This window comes from Camelus dromedarius, chromosome 4 (assembly GCF_036321535.1).
Source record: "Camelus dromedarius isolate mCamDro1 chromosome 4, mCamDro1.pat, whole genome shotgun sequence".
NCBI lineage: Eukaryota > Metazoa > Chordata > Mammalia > Artiodactyla > Camelidae > Camelus > Camelus dromedarius.
Window position 1 is genome coordinate 66,646,325 of NC_087439.1, and position 18,614 is coordinate 66,664,938.

Genomic DNA, 18,614 nt, shown 5'->3' on the forward strand with positions numbered 1-18,614 from the left:
CTCCAGCTTTCTTTCCTCAAGTCAGCCTAGAAAAGACAAACTTCTTCAGGGTTTAGACCTTCTTTACGTGGTAAGCTTAAGTAAGCTTCAGAAAGGCCTGTACTAATAATTCCACGTATAAAGTTCTGTGTCTAATTCCATGTATAAAAAATTATAAAACAGGCTAAACTAACCTACAGTGTTAGAAGGCAGTTGAGTGGTTTTCTTTGCAAGTGGTTTTCTTTGCATGGGATGGGGTCACAGGGGCATCTCTGGATTCTGGAAGTACTCTGTTTCTTCATCCAAGTTGGTTACACACCTGTATTCATTTTGTGAAAATTTGTCACATTTTAACATTTATCCTCCTTTTCTGTATGCATGTTATACATCCATAAAAATTTTTTCTAAAGGGACTGCTAACTTATAATCAGAAGAACTGCAAAAGTCAACACTTCTCTATATTAATTAATATGATTACCCTTACTGATGAATTCTTGCCAAGCATGAGCAAAGTACTGCAATGGACAGAGCACCCAAGAAATCTACTGATCATCTTCTTGGAGGCATATGATGCTATTGTTTTATTAGGAAAATATATGTTGTCATTCATCAAATACAGTGCTGTCTTGTTTATTATATAATTCTTCCAGTGACTCTTTGTCCTAGGTGGCTCCTTTCTTATATTACAGGTGAGAAAGCTGTCACAGAGCTAGTAAAAAGGAAGCTGAGTTCGAGATGTACAGATACTAACTACTAAATATGAAATAAACAGGTTTCTACTGTATAGCGCAGGGAACTATATTCAATATATTGTAGTAACCTATAATGAAAAAGAGTGTAAAAAGGAATATATGCATGTATATGTATGACTGAAACACTATGCTGTGCACCAGAAATTGACACAACCTTGTAAACTGACTATATTTTAATAAAAAAAGAAAAAACATAGGCTGAGTTTCCATACAGGCTGAAATTACGCATAGTAGGTTGAAAAATCAGCTGGTTTTTCAGCTGTCTGGATGATAGAAGCAGATTAAATGTATGCCCAATTTTATTGATTGGGCAGAAATCAAGCAAGAGAGCTTGAAATAAAACAAAATTAAACTACAACTAGAAAATAAACAATTTCCTGGCTTTAAATAGAAAAGACCAGAGAGTCGGTAGCTGAATAGAGATTAGAACTGGTAGTTTCTGAGTTTCCATGAGGCATTAAAACAATCCAGGTACCCGTGAGGGTCTCAGTCTCACATTGAGAGAATTCGCCAAGGATTCAACGGAACCCTGCCTGTGTTTAAGCCCTGTTCTCCTAGTCCAGATCAGAGGTTTGTCAGGATGGAAGCATCCCAGAGAATCCTTAATGACTGTCTATGTCTCCTTTTCATTCTACCCATGTAAACAGGATCATGAAATGAATGTCTTCCCTTTTTTGATGTAGCTAACATGGGGAAGTGAAGTGAATTAGTTTTCACTACTGCAGGTAATAAATAAATCTTGTGGTGAAATAATATAATATGTAATAATGGACTAAAAAAATATGGCTCAAAACACACAAAGTTGTATAAAAATAGAAACTATGAAATGTAGAGAAAGTCAGAGAGCTATCCATTCAAACAAAAATAAAGCAGCAAAATCCTGGGGGCCTCATGTACTGTACGGAAGTGAGTTTTAGCTATTCATGCTGTGTTAACTGCTGATGAAATGTCATTGAGCTTAAAATAAAATAAGTTTGTAGTCCCAGATAACACTTTACAAGATCAAATAATGTAAGGCCACTATAGCGAGTTATATGAAGAAATAACTCATAGCAATGTACCAATATGTCAAGATTTTTCACAGGAGGCAATATGAAAACTAGCTGGATGGTGTCAGGCTTGTTTAAAAGCTCATTTGCTCCCCTTAGTCACTGTCCTTTCACCTTTACATGTCATATATCCCGGTCTCTTGTCGATGTGGTTGTCAAAGCACCGGCTTAATAGTGCTGTTCCCTCAACAGAGATGTGTTAAATGTAAAGACGGCAAAGCTCCCAGCCGAAAGGGAAATGGAAAGACGTGGAGCCAGCTGAAGTCATGAGGTATCAGGTGACAATAAGACTGTGTCGTTTCATAACACATTTCCCTGAGGTACCAATGAACTTCCAGAGTTTTTTTTTTTTTTTCTGTTTTATTATTCTGATATCCTGTTGAAAAAAAAAGAGGTTGAGGAAAGACATTTCCATTCTACAGAAAGGGAAACTTGGGTTCAGAGAAGTAAAATGAATTACTCTAGATCACTTTAGTTTTGGGGATTTCTTGGTTTCTGTAAACAACCACCTCTCACACACATCACAAGCACACACCTCTCTCCACAAAGCCAAAGAAACCTTTGTATTTGGAAAAGCAGGTTTAATGTCTGGGATGGGAGAGGGGGTATATGAGCTGAATGAGAAAGTCTATAGCTTCCTGCCTCCTGAAATGATCACAGCATGAATCATCCACATAGTCCCCTCCTGGTTCAGAGCAACAAATGTTTGTTTCATTAATCTGTATGGGGTTTTCCTCCACCTCCTGAGATTTCCCATCTACAAAATCCAATTAACACCCCCAAATCATTGGAGGCTGCCCAATGAGAAGACTAGGCACACTTTCCAGGTTTTGAGTCATGAGACCTGAGTTCCACTTTTAGCTCTGCCCACTTACTAAAGAGAATACCCGTGTCTGTCTTACTTGGTCAAGTGGTCAAGTTAAGTAATTTCTTTTGGCCTCTGATTTGTTATCTAAAGGGTATTTATGATAATTTAACAGGCTAACTTATTTTAAATGGTCTAACACAGGAGTTGTCAAAGTATATTCTGCCAACTACCTATTTATAGAAATAAAGTTTTATTGAAACACAGTCATGCTCATTCAAGTCTATCATACGCTTATTGTCTGTGGCTGTTTTTTCACTGCCATGTCAGGGTTGAGTAGTTGCCACACATAATAGGCATGCGCTATATTAGCTGTCTACTCCTTTTTGTTTTTTATGTTGGTTCTTACTCTTAAATAGGTGCTCCTGATTGGTCACTCTCTGTCATCCTCTTCCTCCCTGGAAATGGATTGCCTACAGTTTCCTTGAACAGCTATTTCCTGGAGAGTTTCAACTTCATTTTGGGGACTTCTACATCTTCATAATAATGGGAAATTTATTTGGAGTAGACAGAGGTTGTGGGGCCTGGAGGACTGGAGAGAAGAGGAGCACTGTAGCTCAGTGAGGGGGCATCTGTACGGAGCATGTCTTTTTTTTTTGCCAAGGTTCTATAATTTTATTTTTTAGTATTGATATCTTCAAACAATTGCAGGTTTTTTTGTTTGTTTTTCTTTAGCAGGGGTATATGGTATAAGGGGTGAGTCTAAATATTTTTTTCCCCTAAATTTTAACATCACTAAAGATAAGGTCCATTCTCCATTGCTTTGCGTGAACAGTATAGTAAAAAGAGTCCTGCTTTGGGAGGGCAGAAGAATCTGGGTTCAAGTCTGTGTTCATCTTCATTTTACTATCTTGGGCAAGTCACTTAATTTCTGAGTATCAGTTACTTCATAAAAATACTGTCACAATAATAATACTTGTTTCACTGCATGGTTTCAAAGCATACAATAATGTAGGTAGAAAGCTTTGTGAACTATAGCGCCATCTATGAATGTGACACTATGCATAACAGGATCTGTTCCGATCACTTTCCTCTGGTTTATATTTTTACATTTAGGTCAAACTTACATTACTCATCAATGTTTTACACCCATGTTCTAATATCTGACAAGATTAATCTCTAAGAATATATTTTGCTAATTTTTCCTGTTTTAAAGTTTTCAGCCCTTGTTATAAGATAAGCGCCAAGCTTAGCAATTAGTCCGTGCTGATTCTAATGACTTCCAAGAAAAGTCCTGTTGTATTTTTGGATATAATTATTTTAATAAGTTTGAGAAGACTTGACATCTTTATGTTGAATTTTTCCATTTAATAAAAATTTAACTTTCTTATTAATTATTAAAATTATAACTCTCAATCAAGTCTTTAAAAGTTTTAATGCATTTCTCATTGAGTTGGTAGGTCTTTTATGTTTGTTGTTATTTGAATAGTTTTTCCTTTCCATTTTATTATTTACTAGGTTATTACCATTATATAGGAATACTGTTGCTTTTCAGTTACTTACCTTATTCCAGGCCACTTTATAACTCTCTATTAATTGAGAAAGTTTTTAGTTAATTCATTTGGTTTTTCCAGATATATGCTTATGTGATTTTTAAGTACTGTGGTATCTTAGTTTTCAAAATTGATTCTTTTTGTTTCACAGCTTACTGCCTTACCTAGACAGTCTAAAGTGATAATAATATTAAAGGACACCTCTGTGTTTGTTTCTGATTTTGAATATTTCCAGTGTTTACCCATTAAATATAATCTTTATTTATTTTAAGCCAAGAGCACCTTTATCACATTTAAGGGGCATCCTATTTCTATTTAAATGTTTACTTCATAATTAGAAAAAGGTGTTGATTTTATCAAATGTGGTGTCTATAAAATTATCATATAGGTTAATTATTGTTGAATCAATGAATACTCAGTGGATTATTTTTTTCCCTTGGAAATCAATCTCTGTGATCAGCTGACTGGCTCTGCTAACAGAGTAAATGGGTAAACGGTGAGTTTATGAGTTTGAATGTATTAGGGCCAAACTCAATACACAAGAAAGTGGGCCAACACAGAAGCAGGGGTTGTAGTGGGGAATCCCCGTTTCTCTCTTTGGGCACATTCTCCAAAGTTGGTAGTTTTGGACAGTTTTTTAAGATAATAACTATTGACATCACAACTATGAAGAAAAGACGTTAGAGGAGACAGCTTGGAATGCAGTGAAGGGGTTGAGGACACGCCACCCCAGTATATGGTGCTTTGGCATATTAATTACTTTGCGTGAAAGGCACCTGAAAAACAGCAGGTGCAGGAAGGGAACTCTGATGTTCCTTTTTCTTCCTAAAAGCAGGAGATAACATTCCCATGTGAACGGTACCCTCCCTGTACCAGGAGAAAAAAGCATTCTTCTCACTAGAGATGGGGGAGTCAGGCTGAGAGAAATCTGTACAAACAGACCTTGTTAGACGAGCTCCTCTTCCTTCAGTCGCCCCTTGTGTTGTAGTTACTTTCCCACAACTGCTACTCTTTGTTCAACCCAGTATATAAGCACGTAGGTCTAGTCACTTCTTTGGGTCTTCATTTTTCTTGTGAGGAGCCCTATTTACATGTAAATAATATGCGTTACTTTTCTCCTGTTAATCTGTCTTTTGTCATTTGCATCTGGAGATCACAGGAGGGTGGAGTAAGTTTTACATTCCTTGTGATGGGAATGAAAATCAGTGGCCTGCTCAGGAAGTGTGAAGTTAGGAGGTTATCCAGGTTCGTGCCTTAAGTGTTTGCCTCGCTCTCTGGTGGACTGGGCAGGCCCTGTTCCCTCAGCCAGGCTGACAACCCCCTCGGTGGTACCCCACCACCCAACTCGCTCGTACCCACTGGCCTGCTCAGGCCTCTGGGCTTAAGACCGAGAGTGGAATTTCAATGCTATGAGCCTTGCATTTTAAATACCAAGCCCCAAAATATCCTCCAGCATGCAGACAAATGAACTGCTAACACCAGTGTCTGTACCAGCTTCTTGCTGGCACTCCGGTCGCTTGTATGACCTTTCAGCAAGGCATTTGAAAGAAATGAGCAGTGCTTTCCTCTTCCCCTGGCAGCTCAGAATAGCTCTGTTTCCTTTCCTATAAACAAGTCATATCTCTGGGAATTTCTAAAGCCGAATATTGTCTGCTCAGAAGCCATGACTCACACTCTCTCCTGGCAGTCCTGACAAATTCATGAACGCCTCTTGAGGAAAGAATCCCAGACAACAAGAGTGGTCACAGAAGGCCTCGGATTCCTTCATGTCAAACCCAGGAAGCTGGGAGACAGGAAAATACCGGCAAGAATCCCTGCCCACGGCGTCCCCCTCTTCTTGGCTGAGCCTGCATTCGTGGCTGTCAGAGCAGGAAGGGGAAACCCGCCCGGAAACTTGTCCCAGTCTGTCTTTAGGTCATCACCCACCAAACCCCCTCTGTTTGGGAATTTACCTCACCCAGCTTCCTCCTGATTCTGAAGGTAAAGTTCTCTCAGGGGGAACTCTCCAGGGAAATTACCAAGAGGTCACAGACACCGCGTGGTGGGGCTTCCTAGCTGCTTTTAGCAGGAACTCTGTGGCCAAAAAAACCTTCTTCCTGCACACTCTCTTTTCAATACTTCCTCGCCTCCTCCACTCCTGGTCCTATCTCTTCAATTCTTTGTCCCTCTTTAGTGCCACAGCATTTTCCTCATACTTGCTAAATTGTCAAGACAGGAAAAAATATTTTTGGCTTCTCCCATCTCAAGAGCATAAAAACCTCTGTGTATTGAGGTGGGTGTTTATATAGTGTGTCTCTGTGTATGTGTGTGCGCATGTGTGTACGTATGTAAATAATAACGCAACGACCTTGGTTGAAGAGGCTGGGTGAGAATAATTGAGAAAGGTGTGTGTAAACAGTGCATTGTTTTAGTTCCACTCATTTCTTGGCTTCATACTAATGAAGGGACAAAGGATTGATCTGCAGCAAACGCCCTGTGGTGGAAGATTTAATCCCAGCTGGCCCACAGCATGGCCTGAAATCAGTCTCACTATAATCAGAACACTGAAATTCTGAAGTATCCATAACTACGTGATCTGTGAGATAATAATGCTTACCATGTATAAAATGTGACATAAGTGTCCGGCATAGTGGTATTTCACATGCAACTTCTCAATTGTCATAACCTAATAGTTTTCAGTATTTCACAGATAAGTATGCAGTACTGCAGAAGTTTAGTTAGTTGCTCAAGATTTTTTTAAAAAGTCGTGGCAGGGCTGGAACTTAGACCCACATCTACCTGGAAACCAGAGTCTGTTTCTTAGTCAATATGCCATAAAGCTACCCTAAAAGAGGAAGATTGGGTAGGAAAGGAGAGAGAGCAAAAGAGAGAGAGAAAGAGTGGACAAACGTGTGTGAATGTGATACTGTGATTTATAGTGGGAAATATATATTTGTTCTTCATCCTAGTTTCTTGCACAGAGATCCTAAAACTTAGAATTTCCTAATCAATGAGAATGATAAAGTTATAAAGTTATTTTTTTAGTGAAGTACTTTTGAGGGGTGGGAGCTGGTTGCCAGTGGAGCCAACTGTGTGATTAGAGGGTTAGAACTTTCAGTACCCCCCTGCCCCCCACCAACTCCCCACATTCACTGAGAGGAGAGGGACTAGAGATTGAGATCAATCACCGATGGCTAATGATGTAATCAGTTGTATCTTTGTGATAATGCCTCCATAAAAACCCATTATGATGAGGGTTGGGGCTTCAGAGAGTTTCTGGGTTGTGAACACATGGAGATTCAGGGAAAGTGGTGGCTGGGAGAAGGCGTGGAAGCTCAGCACACTTTCCCCATACCTGGCTCTCTGCATCTCTTCAATCTGGCTGTTCCTGAGTTATATTCTTTTATAATAAACTGATAATCTAAGTAAGTAAAATGTTCCTCTGAGTTCTGTGAGCCACTCTAGCAAATTCATCAAACCCAAAGAGGGGGTTATGGTAACCCCCCTTCTACAAGTCAGTCAGAAGCACAGGTGACAACTTGAACTTATGATTGGTGTCTGAAGTGGGGTGGGGGGCAGGCTTGTAAAACTGCATACTTAACCTGTGAGATGTGACACTATATCCCAGTATGTAGGGTCAGAATTGAGTTGAATTGTAGGGTACTCAGCTGGTGTCAGAGAATTACTGAGTGGTGTGGGGAAGACTTCCACACATTGGAATTGGTGACCAGAATTATACTGACTATTACACTATTATGATTTACTAATTTCATTTCTTCCTCAACTCTTCAGAGTGGACAATTTATCTAGGTTTGTCTGGGACCTTCGCAATTTTATCACTGAAAGTCTGGCATCGTAGGAATTCTCTCAGTCTTGGACAAGCGTGAACAGTTGGTGATTTCATTGGTCACCATCTGGAAAATTTCTGCTACAGATCACATGGGTTATTAGAAAATAAAGGCAACCCAATTAGGACCTGAAAGAACCTGGGTTATTGGCAGATACCACTGAAATCTATCTCACAAGAGGTACTCTGCATATCCTGTCTCTATACCTCTCACAGTGACTTATAATTTGGGTCATATAAAAGGCATGGAATAGTTGTTGACTTGATATGTAAAGAGAAAGACAGTTTATGTGTCAACATTTGTGGGAGGAGCACAATTGCAAATAATACGATTTTAGGTAAAAACCAAATTCATGAGTAGTGCAGTTTTTATATAAAATAATTGTTTTCGATATAAATGTGCAATTTCTTTGAACAACACTAAATTATTTATCTTGACTATTTTTTTTAATGTCTGAGTCCAGGAGTATTCACTTATTGTAATATCTGTGCTCCTGAAAGGTACTATGAAAAGATAGATTTTTGTAAATCATATTTTCAGTGCATTAGGGAGGTTTTTTTATTGAACCAATACAGCCCCTCATCTGGCCGGCTTTGCAAATATTAGTTTTAGACATGCAGTTACTGTGCTAGGTGAGAGTGGAAAATACCTGTGCTAAAACGCGTGAACAGTAAACTTCCTGAGTAACACTAAGTTGGCAGGTCTGCTTCTGCCCTGATACAGGCTTAATCTTTAACAAAATAATTTTCCTCTTCTCTGGAAATAGAAAGAACCAACTTCCTTTTTTCCTATGGCTCTCACCCCAATCTAAAAACTCCCCTATTCAGACACCTGCTTCCTCTTACCTTACAAAGTTTTCTCAGCACCTCATCTTTCTGACGTAATGTGTCTGGGTTTTATCTTCTTGTACAACTTTCAAAGAACACCAGGAAGTGGTTGCAGAGCAAAGTAGTGAGGGGAGCCATCAGGAGGCTTCTCCTTCAGTAATGGTCTGGGGGTAACCAAAGTGATATCAATTATAAGCAAACCCCGAAATGTGATCAACTGGTATTTCAGTTCAGCTCAGCTCTCCCTCCAGTTACCGGATAGGACCTTTGTTCTTCCACCTGGAGAGAGTATGTAACTAAGATCTCAGACACTCTCCACAATGGAAAAAACATGGTTTCCAGGGGCATCATTTATTAAGAGGAAAAATCTGAGACAACCCTTTTCTTCCTCTCACTTTCTCAGAAGCAAAATAGAGATCTGGGGACCTCAAGTGTCCTGTAGCCACTGCCTGGGTGTAAGCCTCTGCTGTTCTCTCTCAAGGGACCTTCCTTGGCTCCCCACACCCCAAGTGTTCTTATTGTTGTTTTAAAGTCCTAAATTTGGCTTGACCCAGGCTGGGGGAAGTTATCTTTCTTTTTTACCTCTTCTTCAGGTGAAAAACGAGGCTGACATATTTATGGATTTTTGTTACTTCTTTAATAAATGGCTCCCTAGGATGCAATTCTAGGAAGATGACACTTTAAGGAATAATGTCTCAGGAGGTGGTGACTGGGCAGAATTAGCCATTGTAGTGAGAGATACTCCACACTAAGCATTTCCAGGAGACTGGCAGTGGTCAGAAATGTTCCTATTGATTCTGTCCACAGAAGTGTATGTGTGCTGGTAAAATGCCTTTCACTGACATTTACAGGACTTCAGGATGAAGAGAGAAATGCTTTTCCTCTCCACTGTTTGTGCTGGTTTGTTGTTTCAAATGGAAGAAGTCAGGCTGAAACATGCCAGAACACTTGTCATACTTCCTCGAGAATCTGAAATATGTTTTTGAAGAACAATTCCCTCCACTTTTTAAAAAAAATGACACTGTTTCTCTCGAGGGAACAGGAAATGACGACTATGAGTATTTCATAGGGTGCTGGAAAAAGAAGTAGTCTTCCTGATGTGGTTATGTGATTTCCTTGTCTTTAGAGATGAGGACCCTGAGGCCCAGAGAAGGAAAGGAAATCACCCTGGATCTCACAGTGAGTTTGCATGTACCACTCAGGCCGAAGTTCAGTTTTTCTTTCTGGTGCCCTGTAATTACCTGGGAATGATCTCAAGATGACGTGTTCCAAACCCTGGAACCCAATGCATCAGTCAGGCCCTCCTTTTCCCTTTTTGCTCATTGCTCACCTGTGCTTTGTTCAGTAATGGCCCTGGTCTTGCCAGTTTGCCAGGCAGCCTGTGGGCTCCTCGGAGAGCATTAGTCATGGGCTTTTGCCTCAAGGGCCCTGATTCATTTCTAGCCATGATTGCATCAGTGTGCACGAATGTCTCTGAGTGAGAGATGTGGGTATTCCTCCAGTCACACCTGAGAGTTTGCCACAGCTACACCCTCCCCACCCCCATCACACTCCATCAACTCTGGCTAAAGAATAAAGCCAAGAAGGAGGCAGCCACTTGAGATTTCTTACAGACTAGAGGTCCGGTCCTCTTAAAGATTATAAATGCTGCCGTAGGAAACATTAAGAATTAAAACCATGATTATGTTGGGCGTTTGCTTTGCAGTCCTTACTAGCATTTTGAGTCAGTGAATAAAGTGAGGTTGGCATTTTAATTGGCTCCTTGCAAAAGTGGTTGGGCAGGGTACTTGGGCTTTTGGGGGAAGTGCATGGAGATCTTGAGATAAAAGGTTTTATATGATGGAAAGGTTATTGCTATTATTTTGAACTTTCAGAGTGGTTTCCTTTTTGCATATTTATGATATTAATATAGTCTTAATAGAAGGCTTAATGTGCAAGTTGCTAAGCACATAGCCCAATAGAAAAAAATAAATGATACAACTACTACAATGATAAGGCATTTTTCAACTATACTTATCTCTCTTTCTTAAGTGGAAAGACTTGATGAATCTTAAAAGTAGGCTAGAAAAGTTTCAAGAATGAAATAGTTTAAGATTTGTGTTTTAGGTAAAGACCAAATAATATTCTCTCTGTTTAAAAAAATAAGGTGCAATTTAAAATTTTCATAATTGTATTATGTCTGTTACTGTCACAGAAATTGGATGTTGAAATGGATGAGACTGAAAACTGAAGTGGATATATTCGTAAAAACTGTGAAAGAGGCAAGGGACGTGGGAGTCTTTCTTTAGTGAAAAAAAAAATCTGACATTGACCTAAACCTATTTTAGAATGAGGCTTTGATGTCAACTACACATAACTTGAATGGGAAAGTTTGGGCATCATTCCTTCTTAAGTAGTTGAAATTGTGGCTTTTGTCTTGTAGATCATGTTTTACCAATTCTTAAGTCATGGGATGTGGTCCGCTGTGTCCATGGATGGAAATTTTATTGCAGAAAGTGTTTACTGCTAAGTCAGTCTGTTTCATACAACCATGTAAGTTGGTTCAACTACATACTTACCATCACCAGCTTTTCTGGGTCCTCATTGCACCCATAATCCTATGCTTCATTTCTCAAGAAGTTATTTAACTTTTTCACTGTTCTCAATCTGAACAACCTGGCTCATGATATTACCTCCTAATTCACAGAAAACGCATATCCAATCCAGCAACATCTTGCTTCTCTCATGTAGAAGGAGTGACAGCCACACTCTTCCTTACCCCCCAACTCCTCCTTTGTTCAGATCTAGCCCCTCTACTTGAGTTCTGAATTGCAGTCACTTCCACCCCCATCTCTTTAGGGGCTCACTCAATTAATCACCCTTTCCTCTACTAGGTGCTTTTAATCATTCTTTTTCTATTGGTTTCTTTTTCTCAGAATATGAATGCACTCATTTTTTTCCCCATCTTAAAAAATATATATACAGCTTTCCCTGACCTAGAGTGTCTTAGCTAAGTCTCCTTTCCATAAACAGTCACGAGAATAGTTTATACTCATTACTTCTACTTCCTTATGTTTCATTTATTTCTTAACTTAGCTCAACCTTACTTCTGTCCTCACCACTCCCCAGGAAATGCTCTCCCCAAGATCATCTAGCATCTTCTAAACTCCAAATCCAATAGACTTTTTGTTAGGACTCAGATTGCTTGGGTTCTGGGGTAGTTGCTTAGGGTAAAATCATCCATGGGATCTCTGGCTCCTCTCTTTCTCTAACATTCCACATCTGATCCAACAGCAAATTCTGTCGGCTCTACTTTCAGAATCTTTCAGAATTCAACTACTTCTCACCATCCCACTGCCACCTGGTCCAAGTTACGATCACTTCTTGTCTGGATGATTGCAGTGGTTTCTTAACTGATCTTCTAGCTCCTGCCCTCACCCTCCTCCATCCTAATATCAACCTACAGCCAAAGATTTTAGTGCTTAAATCAGGCCATGCTGTTTTCTCCTCAGCTCTCTGGTGACTTCCACTGCACTCTGAGTGAAAGTCTGAGTTCTTAGTAGAATCCACAGGACCCTTCAGGATCCTCCTCTGGTTCCTATCAGTTTTCATCTCCTACTGCTTCTCCTACCTCCCCAGAGTCAGGACAGCCTGAAGCAAGAGAGGTGCCTGGGGTGCAAAACTGAAGAAGGCTCCTACTCTCCGGGTATTGAAACACTATGGACAACTTCTTTAAGCTCTCCTTTCCTTGCTTATGCTGCCCAGTTTTCCTTCAACTTCTTCAGCTTTCTTCTTAACTCCACCCTGACTCCCATCTAAGCAGAGTGGTATAGTCGTAGGATGGTCAGGTTTTGCTATGAGAATATGGAGTTAGAGTGCTTGAGTTCACTTTCTAGAACAATGTGGTCATAGACAGTTATTTAAACTTTCTAAGCCTCAATTTCCTCATTTGCAAAATTTAAATAATAGTATTAACCCCCTAGTGTTGTTGTCTGATTCAAATAAGTCATGTTAGCCTTTAGCACAATGCCTGGCATACAGCAAGTGCTCAGTAAATATTAGTTATTATAATAGTAACAACTAATATTACACCTGTGTGCATCCCTTTAAAGCCAACTGTCCTCTCTGGTAAACCAATAGAGTTTTTCCAGAACAATTGCAAAATAATTCTTGATACAAATCAAGTGATTTTGTCTCTAAAAGTAAAGAAGAGAATGACAAAGTTTGTATTTCCTTTCTCACAGGAAAAATGTTATGTGTCACACTTTGCTAAGGCTCTTGAAGAGCAAAGTTAATTAAAACATTATTCCCAAAAAGAAAGAGGAACAGGACGTTAGCAAGATTCCCTTATCAAATCGCATGTTGAAGTTACATAATATTAATGACATACAAGGTGGAAGAGAAATTATCATCACCTGTATGAGGACCAGCAAGATTTTTACTTGGCACATCAATGAGCTGAATCTTGGCCTATGTGCATATACATGTAAAGGTGAAGTGCTTGATAACTTTAAGTGATATTTTTCTGAAACTTCAGGCTCCTGGGAGAGAATTTTGTCTAGTTAACAATGGTTTCATGAGTCATCCTATGAGCCGCAGCCTTGGGTTTATACTGAGGGAGCACTAGCTGTGAGCTCAGCAGGGAGCTGGGCGTGTTCCTTCTGCCTGGACTCCTCTTCAGATTCCATCATGACAGCCTCCTCCGTGTCACTCGGGTGCCAGCACCATAATCACAGGAGTCAGAACTCCTCGCAGTCATTCTCCGTCTCATTATCTTGTTTTATTTTGACTGACAGCCAGCAGTCAGAGAAGGGGGTGTGGTCATCTGCTTTCTTTCTGCTCTTACTCTTCATATTTCTAAACTTGCATTCTGACTCTTCAAGTGTAGAAGCTCAAGGCAGGACTTAGTAAATGCTCAGTGCTTTCTCTTTCTCTTCTGGACACTTCCCTGGCTTCTTTGGAGACACCACTGGTACTTTCTTACCTGGAGTTTCCTTAACATAAGTGGCTGAATTTCTACTGCGGCAGTGCATGGGAACCTTCATCCTGGCCCCATTGCCTACAACAACAACAACAAAAACCCCAAGCCAGCTTTCTTTTCCTGCTCTCCCAACCCATTTCCCATTTTCAGACAAGCTTGCGAAGCCCACCTTGCTGCTCTCAGATAGCCTCATTATATAAGTAATAAGCCTTTTTATACCCTTTTGGTGTGGTTGTTAGTGGACTTAACATTGGACCCAAATTTTGGGTGCAGGTCCATCTTGCAAGGGGACCACAAAATTGATGCAGCAAGCAGGTGACCATATTATTTTGTTGATAAGAATATAGCCATTCTAGTTCTCTTATGGCTGTTGTTTGCTTGATATATCTTTTTCCATCCTCTTACTTTCAATTCATTTGTATCTTTCAATCTAAGGTATGCCTCTTGTAAGTAGCAAATAGTTGGATCCTGTTTTTTGATTTTTAAATCCAGTCTGATAATCTCTTTTTTATGATTGACTTGTTTAATGTACTCACATTTAATGCTATCATTGATACAGTTGGACTTACAACTGACATTCTGATTTTTTTGTTCTTTGTGTCTCATATCTTCTTCTCCTTGTTTTTCTATATCTCCTTTATTACTTTCTTTAAAAAAAAAAAGACTTTATTTTTTAGAATACTTCTAGGCTTATAGAAAATTGAGAAGATAATAGAGTTCCCATATATGCTACCCCTAATTTTCCCTATTATTAACTTCTTACATTAGTATGGTACATTTGTCACAATTAAAGGATAAGCATTGATATTATTAATTAAATTCCATAGTTCATTCAGACTTTCTTAGTTTAAAAAATTGTGATAAAATATATATAACTTAAAAGTTACCATTTTAGTCACTTAAAATTTCACATTGTTGTGCACCATCCATCTTTTTCATCTTCCCAAACTGAAACTCTTACCTATTAAACACTAACTCCCCAACCTCTACTCTGCTCAGCCCCTGACCACCCTTTTGTTTTCTGCCTCTATGAATTTGACTAACTAGCTACCTCATATAAGTAGAATCATACAGTGTTTGTCTTTTTTGTGTCTGCCTTATTTCACTTAGCATCATGTCTTCAAAGTTCATCCATGTTGTAGCATATGTCAAAATTTCCTTCCTTTATTTTAAAAGGCTGGATAATATTCCATTTTATGGACATACCACGTTTTGTTTATTCATCCATTGATGACCTGTTGGATTGTTTACACCTTTTGGCTATTGTGAGTATTGCTGCTATGAACATGGGTATACAAATATCTGAGTCTTTGCTTTTGATTCTTTTGGGTATATATCCCAGATTTCCTTAGTTTTTACTTAATGTTTTTTTTCTTCCAGGATCCCATCCATGATACAATATTACATTTAATTTTTGTATCTCCTTAGGTTCCTCTTGGCAGTGACAGTTTTTGGATTTCTCTTATTTTTGATGATTTTGATAGTTTTGAAGAATACTGGTCAGGTATATTATAGGATTCTCTTCCGTTGGAATTTGTCTAATATTTTTCTCATGATTAAACTGGTGTTGTGAGCTTTGTCGAGGAGAACCATAGAGGTCAAGTGCCATTTTCATTACATCGTATCAAGGGCATGTACTATTAGTATGACTTATCACTGTTGATATTGACTTTGATCATCTTTCTGAGATAATGTTTTTCAGGTTTATCCACCATAAAGTTACTCTCACCCACCCCCATCTTCCATACTGACTCTTTGGAAGGAAGTTACTGTGAGCAGTCTGAACTTAAGGAGTGGGAAGTTATGGCTCCCTTATTAAGCACAGAATATCTACAAAAATTATTTGAAATTCTCCCACCAGGAGATTTGTCTCTTCTGCTCTATTTATTTATTCAATCATTTTTTCTATCAGTATGGACACATGAATATTTATTTTATACTGTGGGCTATAATCCAATACTATTGTATTTATTTATTTTGCTCAAATTGCTTCAACCTTGGCCACCGGGAGCTCTTTCAGTTGGCTCCTGTACCCCTTTGGCATATCCCTATCAGTGTAGCGTTTTAATTTTTTTTTTCAGCATTTTGTTATTTTGTGTCATTACAAGGTGCTCCAGGCTCATCTTATATACTTCTTGCCCCTGTCCTAGATTCAATCACCCCTCCGAGGAAATCCTGTTTCCTTTTATTGGAGAATGGTATTCAAAATCAAGATCTGGGTGCTAGGTGTGCCTATGAGTGCAGTTTTGCATGTCTCATAATTTTTTTGGAAACTGGACATTTTGGTAGTATAATAGAGCAACTCTAGATACTGATTCCCTCGTCTACTCCCCAGAAGTGGTGGTGGTTGTTGGCTTTGTCAGTTGTTTATTTGTTTAGTGACTTGGCTGAACTAATCCTGCAACATTTATTTCTCCCATAGCCCCTGTTATCATGCTTACATTTTTTCCCTTTGTTTTGTCTATTAGCCTGGCTAAGTAAGGGTCATCTCTGGGTCTGGGTTGGCATTGGCCACTTATTGATCAAAGGTGGTACTTAGCCTCCTTAGCCAATTAGGTTCTTTTCTCTATACATTTGGATGTGTATATTGGTTCGCGGTTGCTATTATAGTTCTGGAAATTTGTGTTTACTGCCCCGTGTTCAGTCGAGGACTTGCAGCTTGGAGGTTGTATCTCTCATGGTACCCAAGAGGGCTCAGCCTTGGGCATGCCCATAACCTGCCAATTTGCCAGGGGTAAGTGGGATTTTAGTTTTAAACCTAGGAGTTACCCTGGGTCAGAACACCTTAGCGTTCACGGTTTGGTCAGGGGCTGTGTTTAAGCCCCTTGTGCCAGCAAGGCTTCCAGCCAGGGCAGACTCATCCCAGGAGGGCTTTTCCCAGCTGCTCTTTTCCCAGTTCTCTCTGTTAAACTTCTGGCTGCTCCGCTGTTTTGCTTGTCTCCTGGAGCTATCATTCTCCTCTTAATTACTCTCCTCCAGGATCTCCAATGTTTTCAACAACACCCTTAAGCATGGAGTTCTCTACTCTCTGTTCCAAACAGCCCCCTCAGGCAGAGCTTCAGAACTCTTCATCCTTCGGGTCTGCCAGCCCCACTCCCCGGACCTCACGCTGCTGCACCAGAGCTAGGAGTTATACTCCAGTTCAATCGGGGGCACTGGTCGGTGGGGGCAGTGCCAGCCCTAGTCTTCTTAGCTCACCCTTCCCCAAATGGAACCTCCTGATGGAGCTGGGGCAAGTGTGATCAGGGCCCCAGTACTTGTCATGGGCTACAACTGGTGCAGGACTGGGGAAGAGAGCCCCAACCTCTAGGCCATTCCAGCTAGAAAGAGTGCTTCTGCAACACTAGGCTGAGGGCAGTGGGGGTGGGAGGGGAAAGAGAAATATTGCTGGCCATGTACCCCTCCTGGGGTGATATCATAGCTCCAGGCTGTGCACTTCGGGGAGAGGAGGCACCTGTCTTCTTAGCTGTACATGCCCAGGATATGGGAGTTAAAGGAGCAGGTCAAGGCTGACATGCCACAGATGCTTGTTGTTCTTACGAAACTTGGTAAATTATGTTAGGGAGGGTCCCCTGAAAGTCCCACCCATCCTAGTTTAACATCCTTTTACATCAACAGTATGTTCCCCTACCATGAAATCTAGAGACAGTCTTCTACTATTTTGATGTTGCTGATACCACAGATTGCTTGGTGGGGAGGTGGGGGTTGAGGATCAAAGAGAATATGAGAGCTATAGGAGGGCTCAGGAAGGAACTGGCCTGACTATCAGTGGGGAAGGAAACAGGTTTTATTTTTGTCAGTGGCCTCTGATTATAATTCACGTTGATGATCATCACCCTGGTCTTCTTACTACGTTCATTCCAGCCTTCTGGGGATCCTGATATAGCCATCTGATATTTCCTTAGGCATCTGAACTAATATCAGCTTCAAGTAGCATCTGTTCACTGTGAGGAGAGAAAATGCACTTTAATTGCAGCAGGAGGAGTTTGGGCTAAATGTGAGGAGATAGTCCCTGATCAAAAGCGTCAGCCTGAGAGGCCTTTTTCAAGTGTAAATCAGATCATGCCACTCTCCTGCTTTAAGCCCTCCAATGGCTGCCCAATACAATTAGAATAAAGTCCAGTCGCCTAACCAAAACCTGCACTTCATTTCTCTCTGTGTCATTCACCATGCTTCAGTAACTCATGTTTTCTTTCTGTCCTTCAAATCCACCAGGCTTGCTCCTGCCCTAGGACCTTTGTGTTAGCTGGGTCCTCTGCCTGGAATGCCCTTGCTCAGATCTCCACGTGGGTGGCTCTGATCAACAGTCTCAGTTCCAAGTTCACCTTCTCAGAGAGGCCTTTCTGAACCATGATATCTAAGGTAGGTTCCCCTCACTCCCAGTCCTCATTGCTCACTATTCGTAATAAGTCCCAGGAGGCAGGAATCTTGACTTTCTTATGCTCTTTAGTATCTTCTAAGTACCCAGGACAGTGCTTGCCATCCAGTGGGAATCTAATAAATCCGAAGAGTAAAAGGAAGAATGAAAACATGGGTGGAATGAAAGTCCACAGTTTTCTTTTTAGATCTTAAAGAAAAGAGTAAAATGCTCTCTTGATGAGGTGTCTCAGAAGAGGAGCCCGGATGAGATTCTATGTTGAGGTCTTGTAAGGTGGGGCTTCATTTTGCTAGAAGAGTGCTTTATAGAAAGGGGCAGACTGAAGTGTTTTCCAGGGGCATAAATCCTCCAAATGAAAACAATTCAAAACACACTCAGTAGTTTGGGTCCTGGTTTTTAGTTCCACTTTGGCCCCGACTGAAATAATTCCACGTGTACTTGTGCCCTATTTTGTTAGAGCACCCAGGGACAGGCACAGGAAGAG

General features: G+C 40.2%; 1 non-coding gene across 2 annotated transcripts in view; it reads left to right on the forward strand.

Annotated features, from left to right (window-relative positions):
• The window catches only part of LOC105093564 (KLF transcription factor 7), a 205,647-nt gene that overhangs the window by 144,566 nt on the left and 42,467 nt on the right, over nt 1-18,614 (forward strand). For both annotated transcript variants that reach the window (XR_010380646.1, XR_010380647.1), the window contains exon 5: nt 17,968-18,114. This is a non-coding gene — a transcript (KLF transcription factor 7). The remainder of the gene's footprint in view (nt 1-17,967; nt 18,115-18,614) is intronic.